Source organism: Mesocricetus auratus, unplaced genomic scaffold, assembly GCF_017639785.1.
Source record: "Mesocricetus auratus isolate SY011 unplaced genomic scaffold, BCM_Maur_2.0 Super-Scaffold_100011, whole genome shotgun sequence".
Lineage (NCBI taxonomy): Eukaryota > Metazoa > Chordata > Mammalia > Rodentia > Cricetidae > Mesocricetus > Mesocricetus auratus.
In genome coordinates this window covers 13,639,977-13,655,386 of record NW_024429195.1, presented here as the reverse complement: position 1 = coordinate 13,655,386, position 15,410 = coordinate 13,639,977, and the positions used below count along the sequence as shown (strand labels likewise).

General features: G+C 47.3%; 1 protein-coding gene and 1 long non-coding RNA gene across 2 annotated transcripts in view; one reads left to right on the top strand and one right to left on the bottom strand.

Annotated features, from left to right (window-relative positions):
• Positions 1-15,410, bottom strand: part of Maml3 (mastermind like transcriptional coactivator 3) — a 429,467-nt gene that overhangs the window by 46,412 nt on the left and 367,645 nt on the right. The window lies entirely within an intron of this gene.
• On the top strand, positions 1,936-15,063 carry LOC110342303. Its single transcript, XR_005880354.1, has 4 exons — positions 1,936-2,035; positions 7,976-8,027; positions 14,397-14,530; positions 14,952-15,063. It is a non-coding gene; the product is annotated as an uncharacterized LOC110342303 (long non-coding RNA).

Genomic DNA, 15,410 nt, shown 5'->3' with positions numbered 1-15,410 from the left:
GAAAGTGACCCGTTCAGGTGTGGTCCTGAGGATATCATTTCACCATACCGGAATTTAGTGGACGTGTCCATCACTACGACGTTTGGTGGTCAGAGCTCCAATCAACTCCCTGAGTCTTTACAATCAAGAAAGGAGAATCCAAACTTTTAAATCTACCCCCATTGGGGAAATCTACTTCTTTGAGAAACTGGCCTCAGCTGCCCAACTTTGCAGTGCGCATTTGCATGAAAATCAATGCAAGTCTGTATGTGTCTACACAGGCATTTCTCTGGAGCTCATCTCTCTACAAAGGCTGGAAACTGTTACCTTCCATCCAGAGGCTCCTTCTAGAATTTTCCTTAGTTTTGATTAGTTATTTATTGAGACAGGTTAGCCAGGATGGTATCTACTAGTCCAAATGAAGCTATGTCAAAAATTCCCAAAAAGATGGTTTTCTCTGTGACCCTGCACCAGAGGATGCCTGCTATTTGGAGGATTTGGAGTCGCAGCAGCTGCCGCCGCATCCAGGTCTTTGGGGAATGCTGTATAATGATCCTCATGTCCATCTTCCGAGTGGAATATTATTATCCCATTAGTACAACCTAATTTGGATTCTTTTCCCCAGATACACTGCCTTGTATTTTTCCACACTGTTTCAGCTGCTGTCTGTCTACCTCTTGGCTGCCATCCTGTCAGATCTTCAGGGATTTACATAATGTGGACTTGGCTTTATGTTGTGATATTGTCCTCTGCAAACGTGTGGTGCTCCTGAACAACGTTTAAACAAGGAACTGTCCATATGATAGTGACAGCCACACATCACCCCAAAACATGCTCCCGTGTCCACAGTAAGGCTTCGACTGGGTACAGTCTACTTGGCAGAGACCACAGTGCTCAAACCCTGTGTGTCTAGATGGGGCTAGGGATGTAGCCAGACGTAAAAGGATAGTGAAAAATGGTGTGAGTGTGTAAATGTGTATGTTAAGTATATGTACAGGCATGAGTATGAGTGAATGCATGGCATGTGTGTGTGTGCGTGTGTAAATGTGTATGTTAAATATATGTACAGGCATGAGTATGAGTGAATGCATGGCATGTGTGTGTGTGCGTGTGTAAAGGTGCATGTTAAATATATGTACAGGCATGAGTATGAGTGAATGCATGGCATGTGTGTGGGTGCGCGTGTAAATATATGTTCATGCATGTGCCTATGGATGTGTGTGCATACATGTGCACATGTGTTCTCCATTATCTTCCCCCATTTGACACCAGGACAGAACAAACCCTTTGAACGCACCAGAGTCAGAAGTGCGGAGCAAACCAGGCTGAACCGGCCTGACACCCTGTGAGGTAAAGCCGCCTGCTCCCCAGGACACCACATCCACTGCTAGCACGTGAGAAATAAGCATGCCGCACCCTACCAGACTGTGGGGCAGCAGACTGCATGCAGGAGGCCACCACTGGATGTATTTTTGCTTCAGAGAGTTCCCACTCCCTCCATCCTTAGTTCAACCATGTCCATGGCCTTTTCTCCTCCTGAAGAACAAAGCCCTCTTTCCGTCATTTCAGAAAGGATTTTGTCAAAGATGATATTTTATGCCACGAGTGTAAGGTATTTACCTAAATAGCAGGGTCTAGTAAAAGCTTACACACCTGAAAAGTATTTTGATTTAACATAAACAAGTTGTTTGGTGGTCTCCACGTGTTAGTATTTATTATGTGGCTGAGGCTCATCTGGACTTAGCGGTAAACAGCACAGGTCCTGCTAATCAACGAGAACCCTGTACTGAAAGTTGCAAGAGTCTCTGCAGGAACAACATAGACAAGCAGCACCAGATCCCCCGACTGCTCTCGGAGTGTTTAGAAACGACACAGCATCGCTGAGTTCCACAACAGAGGCGCTTCACTGTGCAGTGTGGTGCTGACGGATGTGTGGGCTCTGGGTAGAGACTCCAGGTTCCTGAGAGCAGTCGGGATTCTCCGAGACCAACAAGGATCCTTGACATTCCCTCTCCAACAAGCCACCTCTGCTTTCCTCCTAGCCTTTTGACACAGGGTAAGAGTTTCCATTCCTAGCTCTGACCAGCATCTACACAGAGCACACTGCTCTATCAGAAGGGGACACGGTGGGAGGAGTCCGGGCGAGACCCCACTATAGCTGTGACCGCTGTGGGAAGAGTTTGGTGTTTAGGAAGAGCAGTCCATGTCTCCTTTAAAGCTAACCTCCTGGGGAATTCACTGTAGGAATTCTGCATCTCAGCAAAAGCAGACAGTCCATCAAAAGGCTTGGAGAATGTTCCAGATGGGCAAAAACAAAACAAAACAAAAAATTCTTCAAATACTCCTCCAGGAACTGGAAGCTGGTGGGCAGGGCTTCCTACTTCCTGGGGTGTGTCCTTCTTGCACAAGAGGTGACATTCCCCTCACATCTAGAGAGGTTCCAGGATGATGGTCCACACTAGTAGTCATGTGGTAAGTTAAAACACCCTCCCCCAGGACAGATCTTAGGCTCACAGAATAGAAAAGATGGGGCTCCAGTTATGTTCTCCTGAGGAGTTTGTTCTCAGGAGAATGTGGAATCTGGAGACTTGATAGATGGTTTTAACTATTCAATACAAGTGAATTTTGTTACAGATAAGAATCTTGCTGTACATGGCCACTCCTCCTGTTTCCCATGAGTATCAGCTCCGTAGGAAAGTGACAACGTCATGGCAGTGAGACTCTAGTTCACCATAACAAGCCTTTTCTGGGGAAACTACCTTGAGAGCAGCAGCATCCAGGAGAGGAAGAGACCTAATGGTACAACCACAGGAAAGCCAACAGGACAGGACACGCTTACCAACCAGCGACAACACTTGCTGATTTCAAAGACCCTCTACATCAGGGCTCCTTTTCTGCCCTGAGAATTTAGAGACACTCCCAAAGGCGCTCTCATTACCTTTGCTATGAATACAGGAAATGGCGGTGGTGGCTGGCAGCGGGGGTGTGGTTCTCTTTTGGTAACTTCTGGCTAAGATGGTTAGGGCGGAAGCTCTTAGGAGTTCAACGGCTACTTCTACAGATGGGACAGTGACCAGGGAAGGAAAGGAGAGGTCACCACATTAGTTCTTGGCTTCAAAAGCACTGTTCTGTTTGTGTTTCCGTTAACAAGCACCTCCCACATAAGGCCATACCACCCTGAACGCGCCCGATCTTGTCTGACCTCGGAAGCTAAGCAGGGTCGGGCCTGGTTAGTACTTGGATGGGAGACAAGCACCTCCCAGGCTCCTCTCGGGGCAGCAGGAAAAGAGACCTGGGGTCCAGCAGGAAGCTGGACAGAACCGGGCACTGATGTCAGGGGACAAAGCAGTCACTTGTTTAGAAAATTGCTTTGTTTCTAAAAAGAAATCTGACACTTTGGGGATGGGGTTGGGGCAGGGTAGGCAGAGGCTTCTCTGGGGTGAAGTCAGATAACTGCCATCTTCTTTTGAGAAGTCTCTTAGTCTTCCTCAGTCCACAGGTGAGCACCACAGGCCCTCCATTCTTTGATAAAGTTGAGTAAATGACACAGAGGCAGTTTTTCTTGACAGGATGTGGCCGGCATTTCTATGGTAAAGTTAGAACAGGCTCCGAAGAAAGGAAGAGTGGACTAGGACATGGAGGTGACTATTGAGGACAGACAGGGAACGCTTTAGAAGCCGTGAAAGCTACACAGAGAAATCTGTTTCAGGAACAAAAAAAAAAAAAAAAAAAAAAAAAAAAGGTGAACAATGAGATGTGGCAATGCATGCTAGGAAATTCTCTAAGACCAGGATGGGTGAACTGAGGATGCTCACCACCAACAGCCCCTGCGTTAGTAACGTCTCTCCTATGACCAAATGCACAATAATTAGATATGAATTCAAAGGGAGAAAGGAAGGTTTATTTTGGTTCATCGTTTCAGAAGGGATGAAGGCTGTTACATCATGGGAAAGGCCTGGCAGTAGAAGCATAAGGAGGTTGGTCACGCAGTGTCTGAAGGCAGGAAGCAGGGAGCAGAAAGGAAGTGGGCCTGAGTTACACACCTGCTTCCTTCAGAAAGGCGCCATCTCCTGAAGGTTCCACAAGCCCCCAAACAGTGACCAACGGTTCCATGCGCCCAGGGGGCCATTTCACATTCTAACTGAATCACTTTCCCGAGGGTCCACACCTTATCCTTCGTCTCTACAGTACATGCAACTTTTAACTTTCTCCTCTGGGTTCCTCCACCATAGTCACAGCTATAATTTATAACAGCATGCTGCATGCCGAAGAAATACAGGGGTTCTCCTTTGGAAAGACTATTTGGGGTTGTGACAGGGCAGCCCTGTATAGACTGACCACAAAGGGACAAAGTTCCTTCAAAGAGCTAGTCAGGATTGAGCCTTGTGCTATGGACAGAGGCCTCGAACACAAAGATCTTTTACAAAACATCCTGCTTTTTGTATTGTTTTAAAAGTGGTCTCACATGGCCTGGGCTATCCTTGAACTCTGCATTTGAAATGACTATATGTACAAGGCAAACATGAAGTAATGAAGTTCTTCTTCCCCTGGGAGGGGAGGCAGTGTACGGGCCTTATTTGACATGCTCCAGCATGCTCCCCAGAGCCTGGGAAGACCTGCTAGGGCCTACATCATCATTCTCCATATAGATAGATGGAGCTATAGGGTAGAAAGTACTGGACAGAACGTCTCACTAGTTCATCTACACGTCACCTCTGAGTTCGGTTGTTGGAAGTAACAGTCTGGCTGGGAAAACAGGTGAAACCCATTTCTGAAGACCCTTCCCAGCCTAGGCAGGAGTTTCTTATTCGAGGGAGCCACAGAGACTTGTAGCATCAGTGGTTGGTGCTCTGAAGATGCCGATTCCACAGGCTTACAAGACCAGAGGGAAAAGTGATCCTCAGTAACCAGAACCGGCTCAGCCAGGGTTCATACATGCACAGAGTCTGGGGAATTATCTGATTCTTACACACACAGAGTCTGGAGAATTATTAGGCCTCTTTTGTTCAAATGGGGTTTTTTAGACAGCATTTGTACTCTGTAGCCCAAGCTAGCCTTGAACTTTTGGCAATCCACCTGCCTCAGCCTTTCCTTTCAAAGCTGGGGTCATAGACACGAGCCACCATTCTCAGTTATAGATTTCTGCTTGTTGTTGTTATTGCAGTCCTCTGGAGCAGTTTTTGCTCACCGATGTCACATTCTTAAGAAGTTATCGTAACATCATTGTCCTCCATTAATTTTTACATGTCTCCTAGCAAAACCTAAAGGGATGAACTGTCCAAAAACGGAAGGGCTTAGGAAATTTTACATCACTGATGCTATTGGGACTGAGGCTGGAAAACTGCTTATGAGCAATACTGGGGAGAGAACTCAAGTATCATTGGATGGCCCCAACTCTGAAACAATGTATTTCATTTCCTCTATCTCCAGGAACCTACGATAACATTGTAACTAAATCAGCTTCACTATATCAGGAACAACATATTTTAAAAATCTCCACAAATGGCTGCGCACTTTTAATCCCGGCACTCAGGAGGCAGAGGCAGACAGATCTCTGTATGTTCGAGACCAGTCCATCTACAAGAGCTAGTTCCAGGTCAGCCTCCAAAGCCAAAATAAATAAATATATAAATACAAATAATAAAAACACTCCATACACATTCAGAATTCTTATTGGTAGTTTTTAAAAGTAGCAAGAATACTAGCCTGTAAGATAGGAAGGCCACAAGTTGAAGACAGAACAATCAATGGACTTGGAGGGTTCTTAAGCTTAAATTCTAGCTTTGAAACCTCTTAGTTAACCACGAACACAAGCAGATAAAAGGCCAGAGAGAGCCAGGGGTGGTGGCATGAGCCTGTAAATGCTAGCAGTCAGGAAGAGGTAGAAGCAGGGGGATGATATGTTTGAGGCTAGCCTGGGATACATAGTGAAATTTCATCTCCAACGATGACAACCACTACCCAAACAAAGCAGACCAAAGAAAGACTTCAACTATCCACACCCAAAGACTCAGGACCCTTAGGAAGGAAGACCGGTCTGGCTCAAACAAAATGAAAGGGAGACCCTGCAAGTCCCCCCAGGAAGTCAGCCGACACTTCAGACTCACAGGGTGAATAAATTTGTCATCTATGGACATAGATGGAGATGGTCATGGGACTGCTGGCTCACCCACACGTGCTACACGTTGTTTGGACTGTGCACACATGGCTTGACAGCTTTGGGCCTCAGAGCTGACCTTGGTGTTAAGATAACCGAGGAAAGAAATACTCAACGTGATAAGAAATCACGCACAGCAGGACCCTCGTGACATCACATTTATGGACTGTTGTCAATCGGGCAGGACATTACTGAAACCATTTTCAAGACTGAGAACCCAAGCAAATGGTTAAGCTCTGACACAAGACACGCCTGGTCCTCCTCGCAGCAGGCCAGGCGACCTTCACTCTCCTGAAAAATGATGCACAGGCTTAGAGAAGTGCCAGCGTCACCTTCGGGGGTGAGCTTTGTTTCACTGCTCTCAAGTTCCTGAACCAGGAAGAGCTGGAGTCCTCCCTGTTTGTGTAAGTCCTCCCCAGAGTGGCACACTGGGCAAGCATTTATTTAATTGGACTACAGTTTATCATAATCTCCGGCTCATGTACAGGGACGAGGGCAAAGATCAAGTCTGTTTTGTTCACTGATTTTTCTCCAGTGCTGGTTCATAGAAGGTGTTCATCCCTGCAGAGTGGAGGGAGGACGCTGTGTCCTCCCCTGTCACATGGCTCCTGCTACTCTTAACGAATTAAAGGTCCTCAAGAAACCATTGCATTTTTTCACCAATGTATTCTATCATCTGACAAATATTTACGCTATCACCCCAGTGTGGCAGGTTCCGGCCAAGTCTTGAGGTGACCACTGTCATCAGCTAGATGAGACTCCCAGTCTCAGGGTGAGCATTGTCAGAGGCCAGAGGGACAGTTGACAACTGAAGGGCTAGAGAGTCCCAGGCTGAGGGAGCAGTTGGCACAGAGTGGACTCACTTCTGGAGTCACAGGAAAGTCAGCAGAGACTAGGAGCCAGAGGAAGCAAGCGGGACAGAGGGCATTGCAACCTAAGTGTGCAGGCACTCATTTCTGCTCTGGAAGGCAGCCGTCTTAAGGGTGGTTGACCACTGAACATCCTCAAGGTCCAAGCAAGTGATAATGACTGCCTGGACTCTGAATGAATGAATAAATGAATGAATGAATGAATGAACAACAATAGAAATATTTGGGGTTCAATCCTGAGGCCCCCTCTTAAGAGTGATTGTATTTAGAGGATCCCATATTTTAGTTTCGGAGAGTGGGAAGAATAATTTTGTGAATTATGAGAATTTAAATTCTGTGTTGCTCCATTAAGGATCAAGACGAGTCATGTCTTAGTAAGAGAGTCAGCAGCAGAAAAAACAACAAAAAACACAAACAAAAAAAAAATAAAATGAAACAAAACAGAAAGCCCTGGGAAATGAAGCTGTTAGGGGAGGATCATGTTTGGGAACTAATTGAAGATTTACGACAGTAATTTTTAAATCATAGACATGAATTAGTCTGAACTATGATGACTGAATTCACAACACACAGCATTTGTAGGATGATGTGAACGGTTACATGATATTATATTGAGCCTCCACGTTACAAAATTGTTGGAAATTAAGCTGTTTGTAACTTCCTTTGGAGGCAAGAGAAAAATGTGTGTAAATGTTAACCAGACCCCCGACCTGTCTTTGGGTGCAGTTTGATAGCCATATCTGGGATAGGAGCCAAACTCTCTTTTGGGGGAGAGCTAGTAGTCCCCAGAGGCACAGTGATGAATTACACTGGGCTGAGAACAAGAGAGGAAGTCACTAGAGCTAGAACAAAGGGCTAGTGCTGCGGTGGGCGCCAGGCTCCTTGTGGCTGCATGTGCTGTGTGATTCTGTTTTTTATACCTTTCCTTTCTCAGCCCGCAGAATTCTTAATCCTGTTTTCACTGCCCTAGGTAAGCCGGGAAATATTTCCTTCTTGACTGCGGTTACTCACACAATAAACAGGTAATAAACATTTTACTGCCCTGAGCAACCTCCTGCTGGGCAGGCGGGCCTGAGACCGGGGCTGCAGAGGGTGACCCCCTACAGGACAAACGGCAGGCGACAAAGCAGGCTAGTAACCCTTTAACAGTGCTCACCTCCGTTGTTACTCGAGCTGCTGGCACGCCTTAGCCGGCCCCAGCTCAGGAGTCCTCACTGCTCGAGGCTAGTAAGGGAGATTTGATTTCACCAAAAGGTAATTTAGTTGCCATTTCCAAGCCCCGTCTGGCTAAATTAAGGATGAGGATGAAACTGAGTTTACAGTCTCCCAGTTTAAACCATGAGCAGGGAGCCCCGAAGGCGGGAAAAACAGGGCATGCAGGGTGTTCAGGCACCAGAGAAGGGGTTCTGGGCCCAGCGGTTCTTTTCCCAGCTTGCACCTTGTTTTTGAATACATCTTTATTTCCTTATGCTTGTTTATTGGGTAATCCTTACTGTCTTTGACGTGTGCGAAACACAGTGGACATCCTATTTCTCCTCCCTCCCTCCCTCGCTCCCTCCCTCCCTCCCTCCCCTTGCTTTACTGGACATCAAACCCAGGGAATTGTACACGTCAGGCATGTGCTGTACCACTGAGTTACATCTCAGACCAACACCCTAATTTTTGTAAACATTTTATTTCACGTTTATTTATTTGGGGGATACTGTAGAGGTCAGAGGACAACTTGCAGGAGCCAGTTTTCTCCTCCACCTTGAGGTTTTTGAGGATGAAACTCAGGTCATCAAGCTTGGTGGCAATGTGCCTTTACGAGCTGAGCCATCGAGGCTGCACCTAACATCCTGTTTTCCAACCATACTCAAGGTTCCCTCAAAAGCTCGTTACCAAGCTGGGCAGATGGCTCAGTGGATAAGGTTCTTGTCATGCAAGCTGGAGTTCAAAACCCCAGAACCCATAAAAAGACAGATGTGTTAGCAGGCGTCTGTACTCTTAGCTCACTTATGGTGGAATGGAAAGCAGAGATAGGAACGTACCTCCAGCCTGCCATCTGCAGGGTGCTCAACAGGACAGCCAGCTCAAAGCAAGCTGGACGGCAAGGAAGGACTGACGCCTGAGGTTGCTCTCCAGTCTTCACATGTGTGTGCTAGCATGTATATCTGCATTCTCATACAGGAACACACATGCTATTGCACGTGTGTGCTCGTGCGCGCGCGCGCACACACACACACACACACACACACACACACACACACACACACACACACACCTCCCTAAGATCCTGTTCCCTTCAGCTCACTTAAAGCTTTTTGTGATTTCCGACTGCTTGGAAAATATTTCTTTCACACAGAAGGTATAAGCCATGGCGGTGAGGTAACCCTGAACCTTCCCCCATTGTAGGGTAGAAAGCACAGCCAAATAGAACTGGATAAGCTCCACCCTCACCACCGCCATTCAACTTATTTATGGGAAATTAAAACCTTACTTACATAAATATTTCCCACCAAATAGCATGCCAAGTCTGAATACATTAGCCCAGGGCAAATGATAAATGCATTGGCATAGATAATTTTCCAATTCATGTAGGGTGAAAAAATGATTATTTTATAAATCAACACTTCTATGATGCCAGCTGCAGTTAATTTATGGTATCTGGTTCTAATCTTATTTCAGAATATTAATTTCTACCGTATTTTGTTGCAGAGCAGTTAGGACTGGCTAGCAGGTACCGTGACTCACTGCCGTTTCTCTTTTCTTGAGACCTGACTGGGCATTTGTGAAGTAGCTACTGTCTGATACTCCCACATACCATTTCTGCTTTTGATTTTTCTTTTAACCTTTTTCTGGAGGGGTTAAGGGAGTGACTGTAGAATGAGGTATCCTCTGGAGAAGCATCTGAAGAGCACGGCTGAGGATGACAGAGCCACAGCCTGTGGCCGGGCTCCAGGGACATTTTGGACATCTTGACAGAGGGGTCCCAGGAGCCTGGGGTTTTCCCTCCACTGTCTCTGTAGGAGGCTTCCTACAGAGGTAACACTCAGAGCCTACACTTGCAAAGTGAGAGACTTCAACCTCCCAACAAAGGGTGCAGAGTGGTAGCACGGATTCACCAGCAGCAAGGGAAAGAGGTCACATGCAGCCAGGCAGGGTCTGCGTGAGAAGGGGGTGCATCCACAGACGGCTTGAAAAGACCCAAAGCCAGGATGCAAACCCTTTGTTCTGCTGGCATTAGACTTTTACCAGACATCTGTCCTGGTTAGCTTTATCTGTCGACTTGACACGGCCTAGAATCATCCGAGAGGAAAGTGACAACCTAGGAACTGCCTCGTGTGATGAGAGCATGTATGTGTGATGAGAGCATGTATGTGTGATGAGAGCATGTATGTGTGATGAGAGCATGTATGTGTGATGAGAGCATGTATGTGTGATGAGAGCATGTATGTGTGATGAGAGCATGTATGTGTGATGAGAGCATGTATGTGTGATGAGAGCATGTATGTGTGATGAGAGCATGTATGTGTGATGAGAGCATGTATGTGTGATGAGAGCATGTATGTGTGCAACTGTCCTGGCTGCTCACTGATACATCAAGGCTCGGCACCATCACTGAGTACGTGGTCCAGGACATCCTCTACGGCCACTGCAGTACTTCTTGGTTGTGAAGTGAGTTCCTCGGTGGGTATGATGCTGTGTACAATAGCAAGCAGGCCTGCCTTCACGTACCCGCCTGCAAGTCCCTGCCTTGAGTGGCTCCTCTCATTGGTGGGCTGTGATCTGGGACTGTAGCCTGGAATAACCCTTCTTTCCCCGGGTGGCTTTGCCAGGGTGTTTGCCATGGCAACAGAAGTGAAATGTGAACAGTAAGTCTCTGACTGTGGCTCCGGAGTTACCAATCTCACATAGGAGTGGGCATGGTGTCACACACCTTTAATCCCAGAACTTGGGAGGTAGAGGCGAAAAGATCTCTGCCTGTCCAAGGCCAGCCTGGTCTACAAAGTGTTTCAGGACAGCCAAAGCTATACAGAAGACCAGGTATTAAAAAAATAATATTAATAATAATAGTGATGATGATGATGGCCAATGGCAGTGGCTACAGAGATAAAAGGGTTCTTGAAATAAGATAAAGATGGGAAGGTTAAGGATGCTGGGGTGGTGTTTGAATGCAGGAAGGGCTTTAGAGAGGCACCCCTCAACTCTATGGTATACTGGGCAGGTGGTTCTGACGACGAGCAACAGCTTTAAGTAAAAGCCAACAGCTTTCAGTCAGATTGAAACAAGATCTGTGGAATGGCAGGGCTAGAACCATAGGTGGACGGTTGGGAACATTAAACTTTTGGCTCCTGTTTGGTCACTCCTGAAGGACAAGACCAACACTGCCTTGTTCACCAGGTAAAAGATCCTCAGCACTGTTCCGACTCCCTTCCCCTTCCCTAAGCACGCCACCCAGGTCTTCAGAAGTCTTTGTAAGAAGGAGATGTAGATGACTGTGCTCAGTATTCACCACCACCCTGACAGCCCAAGGCATCGTTCTCATTTGCTGGGATTCAACCGAGAGGATCCTGTGCCCTCTTCATGCTGAGGATAGCGGCTCCACATTACCCAGGGTCTACCAATCACACGGAGAGCAAACCCTACCCTCTACCGGCCTTTTGGGCCAGGTGTCTTCAGGCTTCCTAGTGGACTCCTCCGTGGGGTTCTCATCCCACCTTACCTCCCTCCCAGCCACTCCCTTGGGCTACAGCTTTGTTCTGTCTTAGTGGCTGTGACTTCCTCAGCTTGGGCCCTCTTCACTTGGCTGGGTCCTCTCAGCAGCCGAGTCTCAGCTCGGGTGTCACCTCTCAGGCGCTCAGAGCGGGAACCTCATCTAAGATGCTGATGATGGCGCAGAATGATCCAACCCCAAACAGGCACCTTACGAACTGGGGTAACACAATAGACATCAGTCCAGTGAAGGAAGAAACGGGCTCCCAGGCAGACTGTCTCTGGCTAGATCGAGAGAGTGACAGGTGAGAGGATAAAGAAACTCCTGCGGGGGCGGGGGCGGCCGTGGGGCAATAACTCGGTAGGTGAAGTGCTTGCCATGCAAACATAAGGATCCCAGTTCAGTTCCCAGCGCCCATATAAAAAGCTGGGTGCAGTAGCGTATGCTTGTAACCCTAGCACTGGGGAGGCAAGCACAGGCGGATTCCCAGAGATTGCCAGGCAGCCAGTCTAGTGGGATGGGCGACCTCCAGACCCCAGTGAGAAACCCTGTCAAATGATAAAGTGATGGCTCCTGAAGATTGGTACCTGAGGTTGATCTCTGACTTCTGACCCTACACAGTGCACCTGCACTCTCTCTCTCTCTCTCTCTCTCTCTCTCTCTCTCTCTCTCTCTCTCTCTCTCTCTCTCTCTCTCTCTCTCTCTCTCTCTGCCTGGTTCTGGATGATGTTTGCGGTAGAGAAACAGATTTGCAGGCCTATCCACCTTTGAAGTGAGTTTCTCATTACCTCCATCATCGTCTCAGAAAGAAGTTGGACCAAGGCTCAGGGAACATGCAGAAAATGGAGCAGTAAGAGCCAGAAGATCAGGGAGTTTGCTGTGAGAGACTGTCTCCTAGTCTCCTACCAGAAGCCCAACCCATAAGGGCCCACCGACAGGACTACCCAATCGTGTGCTGAGGACGGATGACAGCCACAATCTTGCCAAACTCCATGGGGAGAAACTTGTGAGCCTCAGCCTCCACAAAGACCTGTATGGACAACCTAGGAACGCATAGAATAGTAGAGGCGGCCTTTCCAAGGGAAGAGCAAACCAACCACAGCGCCGCAGGCTCAGCCCTGGAAACATACGTACAGGCAGCGTTATACAGATCGAATGTGTTCTATTTAGAAAAATAATGTATGTCCATATATTCATACAGTTCATGAAAAAGAGGCCATGGATTTGAAAGAGAGAGGGGAGGGGACTATGGGAGGGTTTGGAAGGAGGAAAGGGAAGGGAGAAATGTTGTATTTAAATAATAACCACCCCCACTTTATCCCCCAAAAGAAAGAAACTTGTGGGTTGCCAACAGTATAGTCTCCCAAGACACTGGCTTTGCAATCTGACACATTAGAATCCCAGCTTGGTTCCATATTACCCACACACAGGTTGCCTGGCTTCATGGACCCTGTTCTCCTCATATTAGAGAAGAAAGGATGAGGCTCGAGAGATGGCTCAGTGGTTAAGAACACTGGCTGCTCTTGCAGAGGTCCCAGGTTTGATTCCCAGCGCCCGCATGGTAGCTCATAACCATCTATAACTCCAGTTCCAGGGAATCTCACACAGACACACTTTCAGACAGAACAACAATGTACATAAAAACAAACAACAAAAAGATAAAATAACAAACTGTATGTTATTTTGTGGGCATAGATAGGTAACATGCAGAGTACCTGTTGGCCTACCAGCTGGTGGCGATCTGAGTGAGAAACCTTTCCCATTAGCTTATGCATTTGACACTTGGTCCCCTGCTGGTTGCACAGTTCGGGGACACTTTGCTGGAGGAAGTACATCACTGGGAGTGGTCCTTGAGCATCTAAAGCCTCCAAACCACGTGCCGTTTGTTCAGTCTGCTTGATGCCTGCAGTAAAAGAGTCTCAGCTTCCTCATCTTACTGCCCCGCATGCTGCTGGCTGCCGTGCTTCTCTGCCACGGTGAACTTTCATCCCTCTTTCTTCCATGGTGTTTGATCGCAGCAACAGAAGAGTCACTAATATACAGACAGCCGTCACGCAAACGAAACGAAACAACACAAACTAGCTCGTTGTGCTGTCCATCAGGATAACCGGAGCCTTCCGTTGTCCTTCACAAAGGATGCTAAGATGCTCCCTCGCTTTCCTGAAGCTGCAGCATCTCTCCCTCTCTATCTACCCGGGACATTTATAAATCCTCTGTGGTTCTAGGTTCTTAGAAAGGCGGTAAGCTGTCCTAATTTTATCTGGACAGTGCCTACTTTGATTTGGGATCAGACTATAGCATTCCCAGATATCTCTCACGAAGCAGCTAACCAAGGCCCCAGCCAGATAGCCAAGACCTTTCGAGGGAGGCTGGTGTCTTCTGTTTTACTTTTGCCCCTAATTTCTGCAAAGAGCTGAAGGGCAGTCTTGAGGGTTCTATAAACATTAATGGCTGACTGACATACAGATCTCTTGGAATGTTTTTACTAGGGCTAGGTAGTATTTGTTGATCTTTGGTTGAAAAATGCCAAAGTGTAACCACTCAGTTGCTTGATAGAAATTGAAAACAACTCTGCACACTTTGAGATTTTATTTTTAAAAATAATTTATGATTCCTGCTCCCCAAAGCTGGTTAGTGGTCACAATTTTAGCTGTTGCTTCTAAAAAAGCAATAAACTATTTTCTTTTAAATCCAGGAATACAGGTTAATATTTATTGCCTGTTGAAAGGAGTAAATCGCGGACTCTGTCTGTACCCTGGGATTTGCTGGCGTTACGTGTGACCGATGGAGATGCTGACCGCCTGGCACATGGAAGAGCTTCTTTATAAGGTGGTAACTGGAGGACAGGCAGGGGCGAGGGGGTGGGGCTTTGGTGATTTCATTCCCTGCCACAGCTGGCAAAATTGCTTATTGGAAAATAAAAGTCAAGGTAAATTGAGCTTGACAGTAACCAGACTTGACTATGTGGACCCCTTCTCCACTCGAGGCAGTTAGAGTGGGCGGAGGCGGGAAGGAGGCAGGGAAAGGAAGCCCTGTCGCCCATCCATCTTCCTTATCTCGTAGGGCACAAGCCATGTACCATTTGTGTGAGTGCTGCTCTCTGTCGGCTCCTGGACTCTGTACCTTCGCAGCTTCTGGACACTGGGTGAAGGGTAGTCATTTTACCTTTCCTGTTCCTCAAGAGGGGACAGGCAGTCAGAGCCATGCTGTGCAACACATACAGTAGCCATTTAATTTTAAAAATTTGCAGGCTGGAGAGATGTCTCAGCGTCTCGGAGGGTATCCTGCTCTGCAGAGGGCCTGCATCCAGTTCCCGGCATCCACACCGAGTGACCCCAAATGGTCTGCAGCCCAGCTCCATGGGAGCCAACACATTCGGCTTCCTCAGATACCCACCTCCACCTATACACAGAATTAAAAATTTCTTTCTAGTCTTTAAAAAAATGCAGTCACTCCAGCCACTTTCCAAGTGTCCACAGCCACATGTGGCTAAAGGCTACTGTATTGGGGACTACGTGGCCACAAATCAACCCCCATCTCCCAGAATGTTCTATCAGAAAGCTGCAATTCAGAAAACTCAATTGGCACCAAGAAGCCCTTCCTTTTCTGACCCCGAGGTCATGGTGACCTCTGTGGTAAAGATGTTAATTGGACCTACGAGAATGTGGTGATCCTCTAGTGTCTAGTGTCTTCCTAAGCAGTGGGAAAC